Source organism: Thamnophis elegans, chromosome 8 (genome assembly GCF_009769535.1).
Source record: "Thamnophis elegans isolate rThaEle1 chromosome 8, rThaEle1.pri, whole genome shotgun sequence".
Classification (NCBI taxonomy): Eukaryota; Metazoa; Chordata; class Lepidosauria; order Squamata; family Colubridae; genus Thamnophis; species Thamnophis elegans.
Window position 1 is genome coordinate 68,034,845 of NC_045548.1, and position 16,440 is coordinate 68,051,284.

The window sequence follows — 16,440 nt, forward strand, 5'->3', positions numbered from 1 at the left end:
TCTGGTTTTTCTTTGAAGATGTTTCTTTGAAGATATCTTGGATGAGAAACAAACATCTTCAAAGTTTAACCAGAAAGTCCAGTTGCCTCTTGAAAAAAAAGCACCTTTGGGTTAGAGCAATGGTAGTCAACCTGGTCCCTACCGCCCACTAGTGGGCATTCCAGCTTTCATGGTGGGCGGTAGGGGTTTGCTGTAACTCTGCTTTATAAATTTTATAAAGTAAAGTTACTTCCTTACTTTATAAATCACCTTTACTGTGGAACTGGTGGGCGGTTAGAAAATGTTATACTACCAGAAATACAAAAGCGGGCGGTTGCTGACCCCTGGGATAGGGGAAATCTTTATCTTTAAAGATATCCAGTGACGTGCGGTGAGGTTTATGGCTGGTGAGGCACTGGCACAGTGGTGGATTTCAATTTTTTTTAGACTTGTGGACTTCAACTGCCAGAATTCCACAGCCAGGCATGCTCAGTTCTGATTTAAAGCAACAGCATTTGTTTTTCTCCTTTGCGAAAAAGTTTCCTTCATTCTTTTTCTTCTCCCTTCCCTTCCTTCCCCGCTCTTTCCCTCTCTCACTCACTCTCTCTCAAACAAACACAAACACAGAAGTTGGATTGGAGTCGATCTGAGCCTTTGATTACAGGCGAAGCCACGTTGCCTTTTCAAACTTGTAATCAGTGAAGCTGGGCTTATATAGTTTTATCCAGCTCTGTGTGTGTGTGTGTGTGTGTGTGTGTGTGTGTTTGAAAAGGCAACGTGGCTCTGCCTGCAATCCAACTACACTTGGGGAGGGATCTACACTTGAGGATGAAGTTTGAATTCCTCCCCCTCCCTCTGACCCACATGTATCTTTTCCAGCTGTTTCAGAGAAGATTTCAACTCTGCCCTTGCCTGTCATCATGAAAAGAAAAAAAAATGTAAAAGGAAAAAGGCAAGAGCTGAGGTCAGGCTGAGCTAGTTGCTGCCAGAGTCACCGTGGATGACATTGCTTAACTGTTTAAAAAAGCCTCTAAAAAGTGCCCTCTACAGGAGGAGGCAGGAGAATGATGTGCCTCACCTACGTCAGGAATTTTTAGGCTTTTAACCCTTGCTTAACTCTGCTCGAGTGATCATAAAACGCCTAAAGCCAGACTAGATGAGGCACGTCGTTCTCCTGCCTCCTCCTGTAGAGGGCGCTTTTTAGAGGCTTTTTTAAACAGTTAAGCACTAAGCAGAGTCATCCACGGTGACTCTGGCAGCAACTAGCTCAGCCTGACCTCAGCTCTTGCCTTTTTCCTTTTACATTTTTTTTCTTTTCATGATGACAGTGGTGAGACTCTGCCTCCCCTGCCTCCCCTGACTGCATGTCCCTGCCTATATCAGAAGCTTTATGAGAAGCTAAAGAATTTTCAAATAGGGTTGGCTGATTCATTTACTTATCAGGGTTGATTTACTAAATTCTTGCCTTGAGCAAAGCTTGGACTAGTTGCCTTAAAACAGATCTTTCCACTCTTCTATTCTATGAACCTCATATTTCAGGATAGATCAATGAATCATTGAAAGTTGAGGTGGGTCACAAATCATGAGTTGACCTCTGACCATACATGATAAAGCCAATGGCACAATTTCTAAGCTGTTTTGAGATGGGAAACAAATGGAAATAGTAGCGCGGTATTAAAATGGACATCACTCTTTAGAAACTCAATTTTCAAACTTTTTCTTTAAAAAAAAAATCAACCTCCACGTATATCTGTGGCATGACCCTATGGCCCTCGACTTCTCCAGACACGTTAAATGTGTCCCTTGGCTACAAAAAACACTGTCTACTTGTTCTTAAATTGCTGACTCCCAGACCTGTGCTATGCTACCTCTTCATGGGTCAAGTGTTCATTTTAAAACCAATTATTATTATTATTATTATTTTACAACTGTAATACTTGTAATACAACTGCAACTTAAAAAAAAACAATATTCAGTTCACCTAAATTGGTTAGGTATTTGTGAACTGTCTAAATATTATACTAATATGAACTTATGCAGAGGAAAATAGATATTGGCTAATTGGCTATCTTGGCCATTTAAGTCAGAGACAGAGTATCATTTATGGTGGTCCAACGCCCGATTCATTTCATAAATTCAGATCTATGTATCTCCAGATTCCTGTTTTTTTGGGAATGTAAGTCCAAACAATAATAAATTTAAAGGTGGTGCAGTGGTTAGAGTGCAGAACTGCAGGATGCTTCTGCTGCCTGCCGGCTGACTGCAATTCAGCAGTTCAATTCCCACCAGCTCAAGTTTGACTCAGCCTTCCATCCTTCCAAGATCGGTAAAATGAGGACCCAGATTGTTGGAGGCAAGATGCTGACTCTGTAAACTGCTTAGAGAGGGCTGCAAAAGCACTATGAAGCAGTATATAAGTCTAAATGCTATTGCTAGTGCTATATTTGTGTGTCTGTGACATTTTTGCTTCTCTCGACCATGGTTAAATCAAAACTCTTGTACCAACTGAACTTTCTTTAAAAATACACGGGCACGTTGTATGTTGGCTTTTTAATTTTTTTTTACAAAGAGTATTTCTTGGGGATTTCTTGCTATCTTCTTCTAAAAATGAGTCTATAGACCCAATTAAAGGGTATTTTACAATCCTCTAAACTCCATCTGTGCTTTGTGGAAATAAATGTGAAATTGATTTCTTTTAATTGTTTTGGAAGCCTTGACTATTAGTCCCACTATCTAAACTGCTTTGTGTTTTACAAATTAGGTTCAAATGGAACAATGTTGGCGTATCTTGAATTTTTTTTTTTTCCTTTATGGAAGAGAAATTAAGTAGCAGGGGAAATATCGCCTACCCCAACTTGGTATCTTTCTGATTTATATAAAGGACACTGGAAGTTGTAGCCCAGATTATCTTGAGGTTATTAAGTTGGAAAATCTGCAAAATTTACCCTAACTATAACTACACCTTCTCCCTGGATGATACTGGAGGAGACCTTATTAGTCATACAAAATTGTTGTAGGATGAAGCTTATATTCTACCTTAAGGAAAACCTATGGAGTTTTCTTCCCACGAGAGATTTAATCGGAGCTCACATTAGCATACACCAGGTGAAGACTAGCGCCAAAGGCTTTTTAATTGGCTTGTAATTGCGTTTTGTAATGTTTTGGATTTTGGAGAACTGCTTTGCTGCTGCCTAGTTTATATGGTGTTTACGTTTTGGGCTTTATTTGACTTTCCTGCACCTGCTTTTATTCCAATGGTAGCTTTTAGGGTGTTGAATATAAGCAGAGACTTTGGCTAAGTGTTAGCTTAATTTTGGAATAAATGAATTGAATAGATCCACCTGCATGGAGTCAATTTCACACATGTTCTCTGGTTGCCACAGTCCACTTTTCGTTAACCACACTCAGTTAAGGTGTCTTAACCGAGACTAAGGAAGAAAGGAACGTTATTCCTATGTTTTGAGTTCAGCCAGAAGCTTCCTTGCATGTGTGACTTAGCACTATTATGGCTTTGCACTCAACCACAACGGCGACAAATTACAATTAATGAGTTGGAAGGCTTTTGGGCCCAGCCATTGTGGCTTATCCAATAGACAAACACTGTGTTCACATAAAGTTTGAACCAGTGGTGGGTTCCAGATTTTGTTGCAACCATTATGGTGCAACGGGGCCTGGTGTCCACCACATGAACGTGCGCAGCACACACGCACAATCGCACTGTGCGTGCCTGCATCCTTACCTCCTGCGACGCTCCGCGACACCTCCATGACACTCCAGCTGCTCGGTGGAGTGTCGTGCATGCGGCGTATGCTCCGTGCATGTGTGCGGAAGCGCCGCAGAACTCAAATACAGGTAAGGATGGTGGGTCGGTGGGCCCTCAGAGCACTGTACCAGAAATGGTACCCAGTGCTCCGGCAAGCACCGGTATGCCTGTACTGGGGCGTACTGCCTGCAACCCATCACTGGTTTCAACCCAAACAATAACTTTCATTGTCACAGTTAGAAAAGCAGGATTAGAAATTTTCACCTTGATTTATATCATCTGAACATATACGACAGGGCTGTCCTGGAAAATGTAAGAGGCCGGCCCACATCTACCCAATGCGAAGAGGAAACATTGGGCCTGCATGGCTTTGGCCTGGTCTACTCAATGCGAAGAGGAAACATGCCAGCAGTTTGGGGAGTGGCACCAAGATGGCCACACCCACCCAGTCAGCCACACCCATCTGGTCCCCTGAGGTCAACCAGAGCTCTGATGTGGCCCTCAATGAAATTGAGTTTGACACCCCCGGTCTACGGGGAGCTTCTGCCTTCAAAACTAGCAAGCCAGATCCGAAACTGTTGGCTGGGAGCCACACATAAGCAGCATGGAATTATTCAGAGGGCAGTCGAAGTAAAATGTAATGAAATAATTTCCCAAGTGATCTCCAAGGATGGAGAAAATAGCAAAAACGAAACACAACCCAAAACCCTAAACAGAGCCAGAGCTTTTAATACAAGCCTAAGAAAGATGTAACCTTTTCATCTTGGAAAGGATGAATGGAGAGCGCTGATGGTATTGATTTTTGTGATATGTCCATCCCAAGCAGACTCATTGTTTCAAGGGTAACATCCATGAAGCCCATCAGCCCTGAGGGCAGAGATGTCCTACATTTGGGAGAGACCGTCTTCTTTTGGGTTGCTAAAAGCCAGAGGAATCGGGGAGATTGGGGGGGGGAGCCCTTTTGGCATCAACTTCAACCCCAGCAGCAGTTCAGCCCACAGCCATCGTTGGTGTATGAACCTGACTGTCCTTTCTTGGCGTGGTCCACCCCGGTTACAGTAGACTTGGCTGTTGTTGCAAGCAGAAGACTTCGGATTGGCTTTTTGGGCATCTTCAAGGTTGCACAATTGAACAGCCTCACTTCATGGGTGACAGGGATTTCTTCCGGGCATTGGGTCCAGCTTGTGTCCTCTGGTACCCAGCTGTAGCTTGTGTTATAGGAGTCATTCTCATCTTTGCCCGCTAACAGGTAAATCTTACCTTGGAATTCCAATGCGCAAGCGAATGCCAAGGCGATGGGCAATTCCGGTATGGTGATGTCCCAATTGACTCTGCCATTCTCACAGAGGTAAAAGCTACCTTTGGTACAGGAAGGAACCTCTTCGCTGCCCATCAGAGTGTGGACTAGGACATTGCCCCTCTCCTCGGAGTATCCACCCAAAACATATATCCCGTTTCCAATGGAGACAGCCGCTGCGCCGTAACAGGCGAACTCCATGGGCACCTCAGTCCACCAATTGGCGTTTGTGTCATAGATAAGAAGGCCCCGGTAGCTCCAGGAAGCTTTCCCTCCTATTAGGTAGAGCTTATTCTTGAGCACTGCTGAAGCAGGGTACATCAAAGCAAGGGGAAGGTTAGCAATGGGATTCCAGGTATTCTGCTCCACGCAGAAGGCCTCAGCGGAAGTAAGAGGACCCAGGTCATTGCAGCCTCCAAGAGCATAGAGTTTCTTGCTGCAGGCTAGGAAGGGATGCACAGCCCGGCTTGTGCTCATAGATGGAAGCTGCATCCATTGACTAGTCAAAGAGCTGTATTCATAAAGAGCGTCAACAAATGTACAATTGTCCTTCTGGCCACCGGACAGATAAAGTTTGCATCCCACGGAAGCACATCCGGAGTAGCTCAGATATTTTACTGGCGGTAACTTCTCCCACTTCTCGGCATGAGGATCAAAACAATGCAAATAGGATTCTGAGTTGTCTCCGTCCTGGATCCTACTTTCGTTGACCTCTACGCACACAAAATAGTTGTCAAACATGCCTTTTCTGAGCCCACCGCTCTCTAGCAATCTCCCTATCCCGTCTAGTTCCTTCCACCGGAGGCGCACATGGCGATAATATTCTGCAATATCTGCCTGAACGTCAACGAGCTCGTCATGAGTGAGCAGTGGAAAGCGGACATGTCCAAGAAGCTTCTGAAACAGCGGGAGGCGTACGGAGGTGGCCGCTTCCACCCAACTGCGCACAGCCTGATAGATGATCAGTTCAGAGGTTATTTCCAAGTGGTCTGAGCAGATGAGATGGATCAGAGCACCAGAATCCAGATTCAGGAAAGCTTCTTGCTTTACGAGGGTTCCAAAGTGTTGTTCAATGTAGCTTAGAGCTGCTTGGAGTAAGGGTGGATGATTGAACTCATAAGCCAAGCCATACAGATTGAGACAATTGCCCATGGAAATATCAGCTCAAGAAACCTGAGAGAAAAGCGAGATAAATGTAGAGTCAAACATTTTTACTAATAAAGAATAAGAATAGAATAGAATAGAATGGAATGGAATGGAGTGGAGTGGAGTGGGAGTGGGACTGGAACCGGAACTGGAACCGGAACCGGAACCGGAACCAGAACCAGAACCAGAACCAGAACCAACAGAATAGAATTAAAGTAGAATGGAATGGAATAGAATAGAAGAGAATTAGAGTAGAATGGAATGAATAGAATAGAATAGAATAGCTTATGCCGTGTTCGGAGTGCTGCCCTTTCGGAAAGCCCCACCGAAGCCCCAGCACGTGTCCGCTACTGGAGCGGGACGTGTCCCGCCTGTATGGCAGACACAGCGCCGGGGCTTTAAATCCCTGCCGCTGTGTCCGCCATAAAGCAGAACTCATCCTGCCTGTATGGCAGACACAGCAGCGGGGCTTCAGTGGGGCTTTTGGAAAGCCGCACCAAGGCTTGGTAGGGCTTTCCAAAGCCCCGCCGAAGCCCCGGTGCTGGCAGACATAGGGCGGTAGACATATGGTGGCTTTTGCCCGCTTGCCTCACCAGCCATAAAGCTCACTGCACGTCACTGCTGAATCCCACCTCTGGCTGAGACCTTGCTGATAGTTTTGGAGTGAGAGAGCAAATGTTGCTGAAGGGTAGAAGATACAGGATAAGTCATATCCTGCATTTTTCTCCCCAGACATTTGAGGAAGCAGAGAGGGTTGCTGAGCATCTTCCTCAACATCAAAACCTGTAGATTTGTAACTTGCCAGAACATCTCTTTCGAAAAGAAAGCACTTTGATTAAGCAATGGCACTTCCCTTGGCACAGTGAGAGGCTCATGTATGAACAGCCCCAAGGAGCTATGCGCTTTTGGGATACCTATAACGATCTGTTTCCAAGAATATTGCAAAGTTCAGCCCGTGAGTTCTCCAGAGCTGCATGAAGTCCTAGAAAGGTTATCCTTTGACACCCCCCCCCCCGAACTCTCTGCAAAGTTGCCATCCAATTATATGTTTTAATGAGGCAGAAAGAGAAATTATGAAAGGCACGGGGGATACTCCTATTAATGCCATTTAATGGTTTTAATTAAATAAAAAAGTAATTGCATTGTGTTTAATCTACATTTAGATGTAAATGTTAAGTATAAATCAAGTTTAGTTTTTGTCCCAGTTCTCTCATGTCAGTATCCTGGTGCTGTGCCCTTTTGGGCACAGGGTATGCCTTGAAGAAAAAGTGCTTGCTTTCAGACAACACACTAATTTTCACGCTTCAGGTTAGTGTAGCCCACGGGGCTCCGTACAACTTGCTATGCCTGAATAAGCCAACTTTATGATGCCTCTGTATCATGGTCTGATTCATATAGTAATAGCTATAGCACTTGGACTTATATACCACTTCACAGTGTTTTACAACTTTCTTTAAGCGGTTTATGAAGTCAGCCTCTTACTGTTGTGGCCAGCAGAGCTGGTGGCAGGCAGTGAGGAGGTTGGGGAGGAACATTGACCAGTCCTGGAGTCTGGGGAAGGCTCTGATGAAGGCTCTGCATCAGAAGCAGAGAGGGGGGCAGGGCCGTCTGACAGTTATCAGCTGCCTTTGGAGTCAGAGATCAGTGGGACAGAAGAACAGCTGGAGCCTGTTCCTATGTGCAGAGCTGCCAAGAGAAAGGAGCAGTTAAGGAACAAGGGCTGACTCGGGAGTAAAGGCACAGGTGGAGGGTGAAGGGCCCCTCGCATAGGGAATAAAGAGGAGCGAAGGGGGAGTGGAGTTTGCAGGAGACAATTAGTTCGTTTAATTAGTGTGAAGATTTTTTCGTGACTCTCAGAGGCTCCTTGCCAAGTATTTTCTTGTCCAGTGTTGCATTTGGAAGATATCAGCCTGGCAGCTCTCCAAGCCTGATAAGGTCTGTGGTTGTAAATTCATCTCGAAAGGCTATTTGCCAGGACTGTGCTGGATGTGAATGAGAGGAATTCACATAAGCTTAATAAAAGGGGTTTTGTCAAGACAAGGAGTCTGCTTCATGATTTTGTGAAGCCCAGGTCAGGACACTTACCCCAACAATCTGGGTTCTCATTTTACTGACCTCGGAAGAATGGAAGACTGAGCTAACCTTAAGCCGATCAGGATCAAACTGCTGGAGTAAGCAGCGAGTTAGCCTGCAGTGCTGCGTTCTAACCATTGCGCCACCATGGCTCATATGATGTGCATATGATGTGCTAAGACAATGATTGTTTTCCCACAACACACTGCAGTACAAAAGTCCTCCATATTGTGCAAACATAACTCCTGAAATGTTTTACAGTCCAGATTTTAGGGAGGCAAGGCGCATTTATCCTGAAAGTCCCAAAGATGCTTTTTCAGGAGGCAACTGGGCTTTCTGTTTTTTTTTTCTTTTGAACACGTTCACTTCTCCTCCAAGAAGCTTCTTCAGCTCTGACAGGATAGCGGGGACGGAAGGATTTATATTCCGTGCAGACAGCTATATTCAATATTCCTTGAGAATCTCTACAGACATTCAGATTTGACTTTGATGTAGTTGTATTTATACTTATAGTAGCTGAACCTTTGGAAGTTCAATTTTTGCTATACAAGATAGTCCTTGACTTATGACCACAAGGGTGCTCAGCATTTCTGTTGCTAAGCAAGACAATGGTTAGGTGAGTTTTGTCCCTCTTTGCAAACTTTCTTGCCACAGTTATTAAGTAGATCGCTGCAGTTGTTAAGTTTAGTAACACGGTTATTAAGTATATCTGGCTTCCCCGTTGATTTTGCTAGTGAAAAGTTTACAAAACATGACACAGGAACACCGCAAGCATCATAAACATGAGCCAGTTGCCATGCGTACAAATTTTGATCATGTGACCATGGGGATGCTGTAACAGTCATAAGAGTGAAAAACAGTAATGTCATTTTTTCCAGCATCGTAATTTCAGTCACGAAACAAACAGAGCAGAGGTAGGTTGCTCGCGGTTCAGCCCAGATCGGGTGAGCTACTAACTGCCGGTGGTGGGAAGCTCCGCCCACCTACCCAGACGCTTCTGCGCATGCACAGAAGCGTCACACGGACCCATGAGCGAACCAGTATTAAAAAAAAAATGGAAACCCACCACTGAAGTCGAGGATTAGCTGCGTTGTGTATCTGACAGTGTGGAGGACCTGCTAATCTAGAGTGGGTTTGGAGATGCTCGGCTGAGAAGCTGGACAGTTTTGTAAAGAAGCTGCAAGGTCCTTTGGGATTGGTGAAGAGCAGAAGATATCGTGCGATGGGTAGGAAATAACTTCAGTTGCCAGAACTAACCCCGTTCCTTTCTCCTTAGGACATCTTGCTAAAGAGACCATGAGAATTGTGTTTGGAAAAAGAATGACTTCCAAATTTAGGTGGATTCCTGACCAAAGAACTGAGGAAAAAGTTCCTAACAGTGAGGACAATCAACCAGTGGAACAGAAGTTGCCTTCAGATGTTGTGGGTGTTTCATCACTGGAGGTTTTTAAGAAGAGACTGGACTGCCATTTGTCTGAAATGGTATAGGGCAGTGATGGGTAATCTTTTTGCCATTGTGTGCCAAAAGTGTGGGGGAGTGCAAGTGGGGGTCATGTGTGCGCATGCCCCCACCCATAATTTTATGTGCCCTCCCCTGCACATGCGCGTGCCCCCTGCACTGCCCCCGCTTTTTGGCATGCAATGGCATGGTGGATCCGTTTTTTTGCCCTCCCCAGGCTCCAGACCCCTCTCTAGGATCCTGGGAAGGGTGAAAACGGCCTTCCCCACCCCCCTGGAGGCCCTCTGGAGGCCAGAAACAGCCCGTTTGCTGACTTCTGGTCAGACCGGAAGGCCTGTTTTCACTCTCCCCAGGCTCCAGAGCCTTTCTAGGAGACTGGGAGGGTGAAAACGGCCTCCCCCACCCTGGAGGCCAAAACAGCATGTTTCCTGACACCTGGTGGGCCCAGAAGGCCCGAAAATCAGCTGGCTGGTGCATGCATGCGTGCCGGAGCTCAGCTTGTGTGCTCACCGATATGGCTCCATAGATTCGCCATCACAGGTATAGGGTCTCTTGCTTGAGCCGGGGATTGGACTAGAAGACCTCCAAGGTCCCTTCCAACTCTGTTATTCTGTTATAACTCTTCCCCTCGCATTGAATGCGAAACAACTAGGCACAAAGACATGTTTTCCCCTCATGCCATCATTATGCTGAACACCTAACTCTCACAGGGCCATCTAATGTTTATGTGCGTTTACCCATGAACGATGACTGTAGCATTATTATTTATCCTTATTATCTTCTTGGAAGTTGGTCCCTTCCGACTGTGTTACCCTGTAAACATTACCTTCCAACTGTTTCTTTCAATGGGAGGATCTGAAGCTTGCTAGCTGCTGTGAAAAGATCGTGAGCAGTCTCGGCTGAGAGGGACAATTCCTCTGTGTAGAGGTAATCCAGCAAGCTGTGGAGTGTGGAGGCCGTCATGTCCTCAAGTAAGATCTCCCCATTTTGAGACTCGCCGCTGCCACTGGTGAAAAGATCTCGAAAATAAGGGCTAACAGATGCTAGCAGCATCCTGCAGAGAGAGAGAGAGAGAGGAGAGAGAAAAAAAAGCTGATGAGCATAGGATGGCTTTGGACATTGATATTAAGTTGTGGGTAGGTGTTCTGACCCCCCCCCCTTCTCCGCTCGTTCACAGACGACAGGCAGACAGACTTAAAAGGAAAGAACTTTATCAGCCTTGACTCACGCTGGCTGCGAGCCCAAAAATAAACATAAATAAAGTCTCTGGCAAGAAGATAACAGAATGCAAAACAAAATCTCTTACAAAGCAATTCACTTCTCCAAGTGTCTCTTTGAATCAGGGTTACAGAAAGCAAATCACTTCTCCAAGTGTCTCTCACAAACAAACCATGACCAATGAACAATGAACAAATCAATGAGCGTTGACTTCTGCAACCAGGGCGTGGCACCATCCATCCTTTTATCTCCAAAAGATGACACTAACGAGCCCCAGCTGCATTGTTAATCTTGCATCCCGACTCAACTCACAGCAAACTTCTGCTGAGTCACAACAGATAGGGAACGCCAAGAATTGAAGTGCATACATTTTCAAGTTGCCAACGTTAAAAAACACTGTTCGGAAATAATTGCATAATAATAAGATATCTGCAGACCCCCTCACATCCTGGACATAGTTCCAGTATTTGAGGAGTTGCCACAAAGAAGAGGGTGGGTGGGTGGGTTTATCCAAAGCACCAGAAGGTAAGATGAGTAATAATGGATGGGAACTAAGCAAGGAGAGAAGCAACCTAGAACTAAGGATAAATTTCCTAAAAGTGAGGACATTTAATCAGGGGAACAACTTGCCTTCAGAAGTTGTGAGTGCTCCATTACTGGAGGGTTTTAAGAAGAGATCGGACAGCCACTTGTCTGGAATGGTATAGGGTCCCCTGCACAAACAGGGGGTTGGATTAGAAGACCCCCAAGGTCCCTTCCAACTCTGTTATTCTGTTGTAACTCTTCTCCTCTGGATGCTGCCATAGGGCATGGACTGCAAAACAATGGACATAAGGACGTTCCCCCCCCCTCATGCCATCACTATGCTGAACACCTAATTACAATACAATACAATAGCAGAGTTGGAAGGAACCTTGGAGGTCTTCTAGTCCAACCTCCTGCCTAAGCAGGAAACCCTATACTATTTCAGACAAATGGCTATCCAACATCTTCTTAAAGACTTCCAGTGTTGGGGCATTCACAACTTCTGGAGGCAAGCTGTTCCACTGATTAATTGTTCTAACTGTCAGGAAATTTCCCCTCAGTTCTAAGTTGTTTCTCTCCTTGATTAGTTTCAACCCATTGCTTCTTGTTCTACCCTCAGGTGCCTTGGAGAATAGCTTGACTCCTTCTTCTTTGTGGCAACCCTTGAGATATTGGAACACTGCTATCATGTCTCCCCCAGTCCTTTTTTTCATTGAACTAGACATACCCAGTTCCTGTAATCGTTCTTTATATGTTTTAGTCTCCAGTCCCCTAATCATCTTTGTTGCTCTTCTCTGCACTCTTTCTAGAGTCTCCACATCTTTTCTACATCGTGGCAACCAAAACTGAATGCAGTATTCCAAGTGTGGCCTTACCAAGGCCTTATAAAGTGGTATTAACCCTTCAAGTGATCTTGATTCTATCCCTGTTTCTGTAGCCTAGAACTGTGTTGGTTTTTTTGGCAGCTGCTGCACACTGCTGGCTCCTATTTAAATGGTTGTTCACTAGGACTCCAAGATCCCTCTCACAGTTACTACTGTTGAGCATTGTCACAGTTCTGTCTAATGTTTATGTGCATTTATCCATGAAGTATGGCTGTAGTGTTCTTTATCCTTCTTATCTTTACTTCTCCCCTCTGTTTGGTGTGACAACAATGATGATGACGACAATGATGATGATATTGCTTTGCAGGAACACTGAAAGCTTCTGCACCAGGCACAAATGCCTTGTGTGTCTAATTCAGTGGTGGGTTGCAGGTGGTACGCCCCAGTACGGGCGTGCCGGAGCCTGCCCATAGCACCAGGTACTGTTCTGGTATGGTGCTCCAGAGGGCCCACCTGCCCGCTTGAGCTCCTTACCTGTCCTTTAAAGCCTTCGGCGCTTCCGCGCACGTGCATGGTGCATACAGCACCTGCGTGATGCTGTGCTGTGCAGTTGGAGTGTCGTGGAGGCTTGTGGAAGCATCACTGGCAGCTACAATGCATGTGCGCACTGCGCATGTGTGCTGTGCAGATCCATGTGGGTGATGCCGGGTCCGTTCCAACCATACCGGTTGGAATGGGATCCGGAACCCACCATTGGTCTAATCACTCTAGACCAAATAAAGCATTCATCCATTTATCCATTTATCCATTTATCCATTTATCCATTCATCCATTCATCCATTCATCCATTCATCCATTCATCCATTCATCCATCCATTCATCCATCCATCCATCCATTTATCCATCCATCCATCCATCCATCCATCCATCCATCCATCCATTCATTCATTCATTCATTCATGTTAACCATGATAGATTAATAATTTTACTCGGTGAAAAAGCAGTTTGAAATAGCCAATTCTCCCCCCCCCCCCCGCCCCACACAGACACCAAATGTGTTGTAGTTCAACAATACCTGTATGGGTAGAGGGATCTGTAGGGCTGTCGGGATGACTTACCTGTGGCAAGGAAAGCTCCTTCCTTCAACCCCCAAAGTGACATCACAAAGCTGTTGGGACTGGTATAGCTGTTTCAAACCTAGCAAAATAAATACGTACACAAAGCACATGTGCTTGGAAGTACACATACATGCAAAAGTAGAAAGCCCCAAACTTCTCAGTCTGGTTTCTTATAGATTGATCCAGATGTGGATGCAACTTATGTTCTGACCTGGTGTCATTGACATGACTCTAAGGGTGGCCAACCAGACAGTAAAAACTGTAGTGCAATGCAAAGGGAACGAAAGCATAATTGCAACAGCAACAAAATCAGATACAGGTAGTCCTCAGCATATGACTATAACTGAGCCCAAAATTTCTGTTGCTAAGTTGTTACATGAGTTTTCCCCCATTGTATGACCTTTCTTGCCACAGTTGTTAAGTGAATCACTGCGGTTGTTAAGTTAGCAACACAGTTGGTAAGTGAATCTGCCTTCCTCATTGACTTCGTTTGCCAGAAGGTCACAAAAGAGGAGCACATAACCCCGGGACACTGCAACCGTCATAAATATGAGTCAGTTGTCTAGCGGCTGAATTTTGATCACATGACCACCATAGGGATGTTGCAATGGTTGTGAAAAATGGTCATAAGTCACTCTTCCATGCCATTTCAATTTTGAACAATAAACTGTTGTAAGTCATGGATTACCTGTATGTAGCTTTCATAAACAGAGGCCAAAATCAATTTACGCACCAAAAAACCTGCTAATGAAATTACATAACTTGCCCAGAGTTGCTTTGGATAGTGAAATGGGTGGCATATAAATTCAATCAATCAATCAATCAATCAATCAATCAATCAATCCTAGGCTGACCTGGTTATGTGTTCTTTCCTATGTATATGCAACATAGATACTCTTGGGATTCAGATCCAAACAACTTGCCTCCAAAAGTTATGGATGCTCCAATACTGAAAGTTTTTAAGAAGATGTTAGATAACCATTTGTCTGAAGTGGTGTAGGGTTTCTTGCCTAAGAAGGGGGTTGGACTAGAAGACCTCCAAGGCCTCTTCCAACTCTGTTATTCTATTCTAATTGTAGATTGGACCTTAGTGGTCCCTTGGCCCAATCTTCTTGCTCAAGATTAAATCATCAAAAGAGGGGAACATCATAATAACTAGGACCACTTCTAGTGAATTTTTCTAGAGCATCGTGTTTCAATAAAAGGCAATTTATTGTTGAGAGGTTCTTACATTTCTCTCTGTTTTATTAAAGTTCTTCCTCATCATCCCAAGTCGTTTGCTCAAGATGGTCTCTTGCATGCCTTTCTAACATTGGAAAATAATAATTGTGCCTTCTTTGAATTTTCACTCATCCATATTCAATCTCCCTAGTTTTTTTTTTTAACCATTCCACATGGCACTTGAAGCTATTCAAGGACTTCAAATCAGAGGACTTCAGTTATACAGGATTGAAGAGCTTTAGATATGCAGGACCAACATCCATAACAGGGGTCGGCAACCTTAAACACTCAAAGAGCCACAAAGGTCCTAACCAGAAGCCTGCCATTCAATTCTGGAGCTGACTGGAAGTCCTTTTCCCTCACCATAGTGTCTCCTCCTAGCATGGCACCTTTTTTCCTCTACCTATCCTAACCAAAAACCCTATCAATTGTGGAGCCGACCGGTGACAGGGAGCCACAGCAGAGGGATGAAAGAGCCACATGCGGCTCCAGAGCCACAGCTTGCTGGCCCCTGATCCATAATCTTTGGTTAGCATGCTGTCAGAGAAGGCTGCCCTAGACGATCTTCAAACTTACCTTGACATAAATAGGTTTCATGAGACTGAAGTGGTTTTTCTGTCCCATCTTCTTCATCGCTGTCTCTCAGGGAATCCATTTTCTCAGCCTCCCAAGAAGGCTCAGGAACCAGCCAAAGAATTCATCCTGTTCCTTATCTGGGGATTGATCAGAATGTGGACTTAAACAATCCTTTACTTCAAACCAGAAATAAATCCTGGCACGAACTAGGCACTGATTTCTCCCATTTTTGTCCTAGTCCATCTTCTGAAATGTCAGTTTTGGCATCCCAGCAAACAATTTTGCTCAAAATGGAAAAATTCAGACTCACATCCTATGATGGAAGGCCTGAAATCCATGGCCAATCTGGAGTGTTCCAGGCATTCAGTCAATGTATGGAATTTCTACTTTTAGAATGAAAGAATGATTCTGGTGAAGAAAATGCCAACGAGAAATTTATAGATTTGAATATTTATGGTTTATGGAATTCAGAATTCCAAGAGGCTTAAAACACCTTTCTTCTTGCCCTTCCTATGTCTCCAAGCATTATCCCTTTATTCAATCCCGAAGCCCCCAAATGCAGTTTCCATGTAAAGTCTCCTTGCTTCTCTCCCCGCCCCCGTAGTGGGAGGAAAATAAATAAGAACCAGCCGATCCACTGCTAGCTGAATTGCAGCAGATCAATAAAGATTGATTTTGACTCACAGTTACTTAACACCAGCAAGACAGAAAAGTTTCCCCCTTCTTCCAAAAATGAAGAAAATAGGGGACGAGGAAATACCAAGTATGGTATGTGGCTTTTCTATTGGGCGATCCAACAGCAGCTTCTCTGACTGAGCTTACATTATGAGGTCGTTGGTGTTCTCTGAGGTCGGTTGTTTTCTTGCAGACATTTCATTACCAAACTAGGTAACATTATCAGCGCTAGAATGATGTTAAATAGTTGGGTAATCAAATCATCACCTTCTTCTTTTAATGACCCTAATAATCCCTTGTGGGGTGGAGTCTGGGCAACTAAATGGAGCTAGCAGAGTGTTTTAATGGCCGGATGCCCTTCCTGTTGCCAATGTGGAGTTTTGTTCAGCAGATATGTTCTCATTGTGCCCAAAGAGAGAAATATCCGCCTTTACCTAGGATTGAACTCACAGCCTCCTGATTGTGAGGTAAGAACTCAACCTCTAGGCCACCGCACCACTCTTAGTTGGGTAGTCAAATGCCTGCAAGAAAACAACTAAGCTCGGAGAATCCCAAAGATGTTTTCC

At 44.6% G+C, this 16,440-nt stretch overlaps 1 pseudogene; it reads right to left on the reverse strand.

Moving 5' to 3' along the window:
• Positions 1 to 4,715: 4,715 nt before the first annotated feature.
• LOC116512220 lies at positions 4,716 to 15,278 on the reverse strand (annotated as a pseudogene).
• Between the last annotated feature and the right edge of the window lie 1,162 nt (positions 15,279 to 16,440).